Source organism: Mus caroli, chromosome 18, assembly GCF_900094665.2.
Source record: "Mus caroli chromosome 18, CAROLI_EIJ_v1.1, whole genome shotgun sequence".
Taxonomy (NCBI): Eukaryota; Metazoa; Chordata; class Mammalia; order Rodentia; family Muridae; genus Mus; species Mus caroli.
In genome coordinates, this window is record NC_034587.1 from 8,683,949 (window position 1) to 8,692,759 (window position 8,811).

Genomic DNA, 8,811 nt, shown 5'->3' on the forward strand with positions numbered 1-8,811 from the left:
AAAAAAAAAAAAAAAAAAAAAAAAAAAAGTACTAAGATTTAAAATGAGTGAACTCTAATAAAATCTATGCTATTTTAAAGAGGGGTATCATTCATTCTTTAAAATTTAAACCTGAATTTCTCAAGCCATTTTTCCTACTGAAAAGCTAACAAACGTTAGAGAACTAGTTTAGAACTGACCACTTAGACTGTATCCACCTGGGGAAGAGCTACCAATATTAAGACAGTGTGCTGCTTTGATGATCCTTCCTCAGCTTCAGACTGCAAATGCCTTACTCTCCACGGTGCGGCACGGATTCAAGAGCTGTGCTGGCGACTCAATTCCTTGAGTAAACCTTCTGTACTTGTTATTTTTCCTATTTCTGTGACCAAATCCTGACAAAAATCAGCTTGAGAGGAAGGGTTTGCTTAGCTTGGGTCTGAGGGGACAGCAGCCATCGTGACAAGGAGGGAAGAGTGGCAAGAGTCAGTCAGTGTCTAAGGACTGCTCTCTTGACACCACTTATAAAGAATGAGTTTCTGCAGAGCCTGCTTACAGTCTCAGAAGGGTAGGGTCAGGACATCACAGCAGGGAACAGTGCAGGAGGTAGGCAGGAGCAGCAGCTATGAGCTCACCTCTTGAGGCAACAATCATGAGCAGAAAGAGCTAACTGGACCAACATGGGCTTTTGAAGCCTGAAGCCCACTTACTCCAACAAGGCCAACAGGGCTCCTACCTAGACCTTGTCAAACAGTCCCATGAACTGGGGCCTAATTCAAACACTGAGCCCACGAGGGCCATTCTCATTCAGACCAAACAGTCAGAAAGATGGGACCACCTTACTAAATCTCTAAGGACCATCCCCAGTGACCTACTTTTTCTAGCAAAGATTGGCCTCCTATAGGTTCTACAGCTTTCAAATACAGTGTCACTAGTTGTCAACCAAAAGTATTTATGAGTCTATAGGGGACATCTCACATTCAGATCAAAACACTCCCCTTTATTACTCTTAGTGTTAAATTTAGCAGGAGCTACTTTTGTTAAATTAGACAAAAATTATGATGCATGATGACAATAATAATAGTAGCTGAATACAGCAGACAATCACTGCTACACACTTAAGCTTCATAAGAATTCTGGGACAGATACCTCCAATATCCCCATTATACAGATGGGAAAACTGAGACAAATTCTCTTTCTGTTTTTTAACTTGCTTCTTAACCACTTGAAACCGTGTGTGTGTGTGTGTGTGTGTGTGTGTGTGTGTGTGTGTATGTTGTGTGTGTGGTTTTTCAAGACACGGTTTCTCCATGTAGCCCTGGCTGACCTGGAGCTCAGAGATTCATCTGCCTTTGTCTACCAAAGAATTAAAGACATGTGCCACCACTGCCAGGCATAAACCACTTTTTCTGAGTTACTGCTTTAATTGCCAAGGGTTGAATTAAAGGCATACATACACACTAAGCAAGGATTTCTACTGCTGAGCCCCAGCCCCAGCTGTGAGCACTTACAGATGAACAGCCCAGACATTTGTCTTTCCCTAAAGAAGACTGGAAACCGGCCCATCTGCTGTCTCTATGCAGTGGACAGGCATGGGAGAGATGTTCCCCAACCCACCACTCCCCACAACCACCTGCGGTAGGTGAGTAAGGTGGCTCAGAGAACTAGCAAGTCGGCCCTGCCCCTCATTAGCTGCAGAGGTCAGGAAAGCAACCTCCACCTCTTGCTTGGGCAAAGTGAGAAACCTGGCCCTGGTGACATGGGTGCAAGAGAGATGCTGGGCTGACCAACTAAACTTCCACCCAGGCCCAGACCCACCCCAACCAACATCTACCCCATCTATGAACTGCTGAAGCACATGGCGGGGGTTGGGGTGGGGGCCTACAGATCCAGAGCTACAGGATCTCCATGACACAAGGCAGCAGCAGGAAATCCAAGAGGGGTCCCTAGTAAGGACCCAGTATTGACAGTGCAGCAGAAGCCAAAAGCCTTGAACTCACTGCCATGAACATCTGTAAGAAAAGCTCTTTGGGCAAAAGGGTGTGACACACTGGAGCTTGCATGGCAAGATGGGCTTTTTGTTTTGTGGTTTTCATATATGTAAAATTTCATTTTTACTTTTTGTTTTCCTTGGGGGAGAGGTTGCAAGAACGGAGGGTGAATATGGAGGGATGGGAAAATGAGTGGGATTGGTGTGTATGATACGAAATTGGGGAGCATACTGTGAAATTCACAAAAAAAAATCATTTAAAAAGTTAAAAAAGAAAAAAATGGAGGAAAAAAAAAAGGAAAAGAAACCCTATTCCTGACCACAGACATGGCCGTTGGTCAATCTATAGACTGAGCTGAGGTTCTCAGGTGTGTCTGCAGACACCTTCCTCTGCCGTGTCGTCCACTGGCTTCCCGGGTTAGCCTCTTCACTTCTATAGAAGAATGGCAATCCCACTTTTCTTTGGGTGAGTTTCAAATATGCAGACATGTCCTTCATGTATTATATAGAATAATTGCACTCAGGCCCTCTCTGCAGAAAGCAACTGGGGGATACTTGTTTTTAAGACTGCACCTTACACTGCAGTCCAGGTTAGCATCTAATTCACTGTATAGCCCAGAATGGCTCTGAATTTTTGGCAATCCTCCTGCCCCGGCCTCATGGATATTGGAACTACAGGTGTATTGTTTATGGACCACCACACTGCTTTCCACAGCAGCCATACTATTCTAGGTTTCTGACAGGACTACACAAGCATCCAGATTTCACCAAGTCCTTACCACCACTTGGGCAGGTAAAAGCCATCCTATGGGAATGAAATAGTGTCACCTGAAGTTCATATCTGCATTTTTAAAAAATTTACCTAATCTCTATGGATGTTTTCTTTGCATATATATCCATGTACCAGGTGCATACCTGGTGCCTACAGAGGCCAGAAGAGGGCAGTGGATTCCCTGGAACTGGAAGTACAGAAGTCTGTGAAGCACCACTTAAGTGCTGGGAACTGCCCCAGGGTCCTCTGTAGGAGCAGCGAGTGTTCTTAACCACTGAGCCATTGCTCCAGCCCAATTTACATTTTCCTAATGACTGGTTAGGTTGGGAGGCTGTCTCTTTAGATGTATTCTCCTTAGAGAGAAGTGTCTATTTAAACAGCCCTACTAACCTAGAACTCACTGTGTATGTAGGCCAGGCTGTCCTAAAACTCTGAGATCTACCTGCTCTGTCTCTGGAGTGCTGGATCAAAGGTGTGCCCCTTTGCCCATTTTTGGTTTTTTCGAGACAGGGTTTCTCTGTATAGCCCTGGCTGTCCTGGAACTCACTTTGTAGACCAGGCTGGCCTCGAACTCAGAAATCCGCCTGCCTCTGCCTCCCGAGTGCTGGGATTAAAGGCGTGCGCCACCACGCCCGGCTTGCCCATTTTTAAGTCAAGTGGCTTGGGCTCTCAATAATGGTTGTTAGTAGTTCTCCCATTAGTCTGCATATGACTCTGGTCTTAAATACATGATTTGTGAATCTTTTCTCTCATTCTACAAATGTCTTTTTACTTTGTTGATTATATCCTTTGATGCAACTTATTTATTTATTTATTTATTTATTTATTTAGTATGGTTTTTCAAGACAAGGTTTCTCAGTGTAGCCTTGACTGTCCTGGAACTCGCTCTGTAGACCAGGCTGGCCTTGAACTCACAGAGCTCTGCCTGCCTCTGCCTCCCGAGTGTTGGGATTAAAGAAGCGCACCACCACACCTGGCACTACCAAGTATTTCATTTTAATTAAGTGCGATTAGTATTTGCTTTTTTCCTTTGTGTCCTGTGCCTTTGGTGTCATTTCTAAGAAGTTGGCAAACCAATGTCAAGGAAGCTTTTTCCCTGGTCTAATTTTAATAAGCCTTTTTATAACTGAAATGTTTTTCATGTATTTTGATGTTTCCCCACCCCAACTCCTCACAGATCCTCCCCCATCTCCCTAACACCCCAACTCCACTTTCTCCCTCTTTCAAAAAATAATGAAACCAAGAAAGATAAAAACACACACATGTATACAGAATCCAGAAAAATACAGAAAAGCAAAACAGAAAAGCAAAGACCAACAAGACAAACATATTTCCATAACCTTAAAAAAAGGTTTATTAAACAAATTTAAGATTTTGGGAGCCATGTATAGATAGAACGAGAAGATAATGACAATCTTGCGGGTATGTGTGTGTGCGTGTGCGGGTGTGGGTGTGTGCGTGGGTGTGTGTGGGTGTGTGTGTGTGGGGTGTGTGTGTGTGTACTATACCGCCTCAGAGCCCATATCTGAAAAACAAAACAATACTTAGGTTCCAATCCATCTTGATAAGAAAACATCAAAGTGTCCTCTAACTCTCTCTGCCCCACATCACAGCCGCCCTCAGGCTCATCAGACAAGCCTCTTCACTCCGTGGATGGAGGTTAACTCAGAGACGACTGGCCAGAGTGCACAGGGCCATCTCTCCAGTCTGTGGGTGTGGAATTAAAAAAACAAAAACAAACAAATAACAAAATAAGCTGGGAGGGGCTGTGGGATAGGCTCTAGGAGTTATAGGATGAGTAAATATGATTAAAATATACTGTACATAAGGAAATCTTCAGGATTTAGTAAAAATGCTACTTTTTTCTTAAAGGAAGAATGGAGTAAGGAGCTCAGTGGTAGAGTGCTTGCCTAGCATGCACAAAGCCCTGGGGTCAATCCTTAACACCACAGAAGGGAGGGAAGGGGGGAGGTGAAGTGGGGAGGGCATGAGCAGCCTCCACTGGGCGGTTACAGGAAAGGTGCTGGGGCAGGCTCCACCCAGGAGCACTCTTCAGCTCGGTGGATCCAAACTCCTTTAAGTCCACACCAACACTGAAAGACAGCAGCACACGGTCCATGCTGCTCACTATGGGTGAGTGGCTACTGCGCTTATAGAAGAAACCTCAACAGATTAGAAAGAGCAAGTTCACAGAGCTGGAAAAACAAAATACACAAACAACCCCCCCCCCCAAGGGTCAGGTGTGGCAGGAGCACTCAGCGGGCACATAGGCTGGACTTCCTCCACCACAGGGCACACTGAAAGCCAGGCCAGGCCACATGACACCTTGCCACCAAAAAGAAAAAGGGGGGAAGGGTAGGAAGGAGGGAGGGACACAGACAGACAGACAAACAGAAATAAAGGAGGAAAAGGGGGGGAGAAAGAAAGGTGGGACACAGAAACCAACCCAGTCCTGTTAAGTGCCCAATCAGCATTCACAGTCCACCTAGCTCTGTGGTCCTCCTCCTAGCTCTGTGGCCCTCCACCTTCCTAACCTGTGACCCTTTGCAGTCCACCTAGCTCTGTAGTCCTCCACCTTCCTAACCTGTGACCCTTAAATACACTTCCTCAAGTTGTGCTGACCCCCAACCATGAAATTACTTTCATTGTTACTTCATAACTGAAATCTTGCTACTCTTATGAATCATAAAGTGCCAGGTGGTGGTGGCCCACACCTTTATCCCAGCACTCAGGAGGGAGAAGCAGATGGAGCTCTGAGTTCAAGGCCATTCTGGTTTTCAGAGTAAGTTCCAGGATAGCCAGGGCTACACAGAGAAACCCTGTCTAGAAAAACCAACCAACTAAGCAACCATAATGCAGATATCGGATATGCAGGCTATCTGATATCTGACCCTGTGAAAGGGTAGGTCAACTCCACCCCTGAAGGAGTCAAGACCCACAGGTTGAGAAACACTGCTCTAGGCTCTCACACATCCCCCACCTTATCTACTCCAGAAAACACACATTTTATTCCAATTCAGAAGCAGTCAAATCAACTGCACTAGCCAACACCAGCAAACTTGTTTACACAGAATCTAAACATCTGTCCTCATCCCTCAGCTTTGAGGCAATTCTGCCTTGCTGAGACTTCTGACCAGGAATTACAATGAGAGTTATAATGGTCATCAGAACTGCGCTGTTCAGGATATGAGCGCATCATCACTGTGACCTCACCCACTGTGAGAAGGCTGACAGGCAGGCCGGAAGAAAGCCCGGCTCTGTATAGCATCAAGATTGGTAACAGAAAGCCCAGGCACAAACTTCACCATGTACACTCAGTAGCTGTTGCTTTGGGGAGGGTCTCTTTATGACCCCACACCCTTTAATTTCCTCAAGGTCAAAAGGCCATGTCTTCTGTGTCTTGAAGCACACCAGAAGTCTCAAATGCCAGTAACTATAGAGTAATTCTCCCAGGGCTGGGACACAGTTTGGTGGCAGAGCACTTGGCTAGCACTTATGCCAGAATTGGAGCCGATGCTCTGCTTCTCCAAGACCTGCTATGAACCAAGTTGGTTCAGCTCAACAAAATGCTTAGGGCTGAAGGCACCTGAGGCCTCTGATCACTCCTAGAAGAGCATAAGCCAGGCTTGGTGGTGATCTGTCAACCCAGTCCTCAGTTTAAGGTCATCCTTAGCTATACACAGAGTTTGAAGACAGCCTAGGACAGATGAAATCATGTCTCCAAAAATAAAATAAAATAACAACAAAAACCCTTAGAATACTCTCTCTCCCTAACCTCTATGTATCAGTTTTAAGTGTGAGGTGAAAAATCCACAAAGCAGTCCCTGTAGGGCCCAGCACAGCCTGCTCAGGTTGCTCCCAGGAGCTGCACATCAGAACAGAATTCCAAAGCTCTGTCAGATCAAGGAGGCCTTTCTGAAGCACAGCTGCTCCAAGTGTTTTGTATAACACATCCACAGACTTTAACTGAGCACTTATCCCTAATTCCTTATGGATTCATTAACTGGCAGTTTGGCACCAGAATACTGAGGCCTGTTTTCCATCCAATGCAAACTGTGTGAGTACCTGGTGTTTATCCACCCTAGGAATGGCTATGCAGCAATGTAAAAACAGAGAACCGAAAAGAGGCTGGCTTGAATTCTTTCAGGGAACAAAGCAGTAACAAGTGTCTCTTGCTCAGGGCTTCCCTAACAGGTGTGAATTGATCAGTGATTTTGACCTGCTAGAGGACATACGTGCTAGGTCAGTGCACTCAACTGAGAGGCTCAGGAACTCACACAAAAATGAAAGTCATTTGTATTCTGTGCTGAAGCTGATGTCCTTGTAACCAAAGAGCAAGCTCAAAGACAGGCTTGCCTAGAAATTGTCCTTCCAAAGCACTGTTGTAGGATATAGAGTTCCCTGACTACTGAGACATTTATGATGGGTTTTGGAGGGATTTTAGCCATCTGATATTTGAGTCCCTTTTTGCAATAAGGTGTCTGAACCTGAAAATCTCTCTCAGACTGTCCACCTAGGCCAAACAGTGCCTTTGAGCCTCTTCAGTCAGAGTGGCTAAGCTAAGATCCACAGCAGGATAGGAAACATGGCCCTATCTTTCCAGCTAGGCTGCACAATAGCAATGGGCAATGACCCACAGGATCCAATTGAAGCAAAGCCTAAGACTCCTCACAATTGAGGCATTAGGAAGGTAGGCTCCCTGTGAACTGAGGTGAGCCTGGGACTCCATCCTACAGCTTACTCAGAGAAACCAGTGCAGTTCCTTGCTGCTTGGACTAGTGGGAGCTTTCTAACCAAGTAAAAAGATTTGAAGCAGCCAGGCATAGTGCCACACACTTGAAACCACACCCACTGCTCAGGAGACTATGGCTAAAGGATTATGAATTCAAAACCAGAATGGGCTACATAGGAGGACATTGTCTCTAAAAAAAAGAAAAAGAAACAAGTCCAGGCTAAAGAGATGGAGCCCTGGCTGCTCTTCCACAGGACCCGAGTTCAGTTCTCAACATCAACATGGGAGCTCCCAATGGCCTGCGACTCTAGTTCCAGGGGATCTGACACCCTCACAGAGACACATCTAGGAAAATCACCGATGTGCATTTAACAAATATAAAAAGAAGTCATTAAAATAATTTTTAAAAGCTTTTGGGGAAAGTCCATACGCATGAGCTCCCAAAGAGACCGATCTGAAAAAGACAAAGGTGACAAATTGGAAGCAGCGCCACCTGGTGGAGACTAGAGGCAGGCTGGCAATCCTCCGCGGTGCAGCTCATCCTCCTCCAGCTGACTGGATTTGCCCCACCCCTCACTTGTGACTCACAAGAAAACACAAAGGAGGGCTGGGCAGGGCCAGTGAACAAAGGGCTTGATGCACATGCATGAGGATGTATGACCTGAAACTATCTAAAATTCAAGTATGAAGGTGCACACATGTAACCCCAGTGGAGACAGGGTGGAGGCAGGCAGACCTCAGGGCCTTGATACACATGTGTAGCTGGAACTGTGAGATACCTTGCCTCAAGTGTGTGTGTGTGTGTGTGTGTGTGTGTGTACTGGAACATGACAGAAGATTTCTGATGTTGACCTCTAAAATGTACATATGTCCTCACAAGTGAGCACACCTACAAATATACATACATACACAAAATTACATATATATAATGCAAAGAAAATCACTCTGGAAACTTGAGTGGAAAAAAATCTTTCAACAACAACAACAAAAAAAACCATTACTCTCATAAGCCCAATACATGACTTTTCAATCTTTAAGCTCTGGCATCCATACCGATCCAGAACTTAGAGGAAAAAATTAAAGCCAGTGGGACCAGAAAGACGCAGTAGGAAGAGTGGGGACTGCCGGAACCGTCAGGGCTGGGCACCAACACGCACTGTGGGTCAGCTTCTAGGCCCACTTCTAGGCCCTGAAAGACCCACAACGTGAGGACTCCCTCACGTTCTGACTCAGGAGAGGCGACACCCCAAAATCACCCACAAGAAACGGTCTTGCTGCAACTTGCAAGAGGATTTTTATTCGAGAGCGTTCTCGGGCCCATGGTCATACACCACGCAG

General features: G+C 45.6%; 1 protein-coding gene across 2 annotated transcripts in view; it reads right to left on the reverse strand.

Moving 5' to 3' along the window:
• Nucleotides 1–8,811, reverse strand: part of Tmem241 (transmembrane protein 241) — a 127,017-nt gene that overhangs the window by 102,943 nt on the left and 15,263 nt on the right. The gene's annotated exons all lie outside the window — the stretch shown is intronic.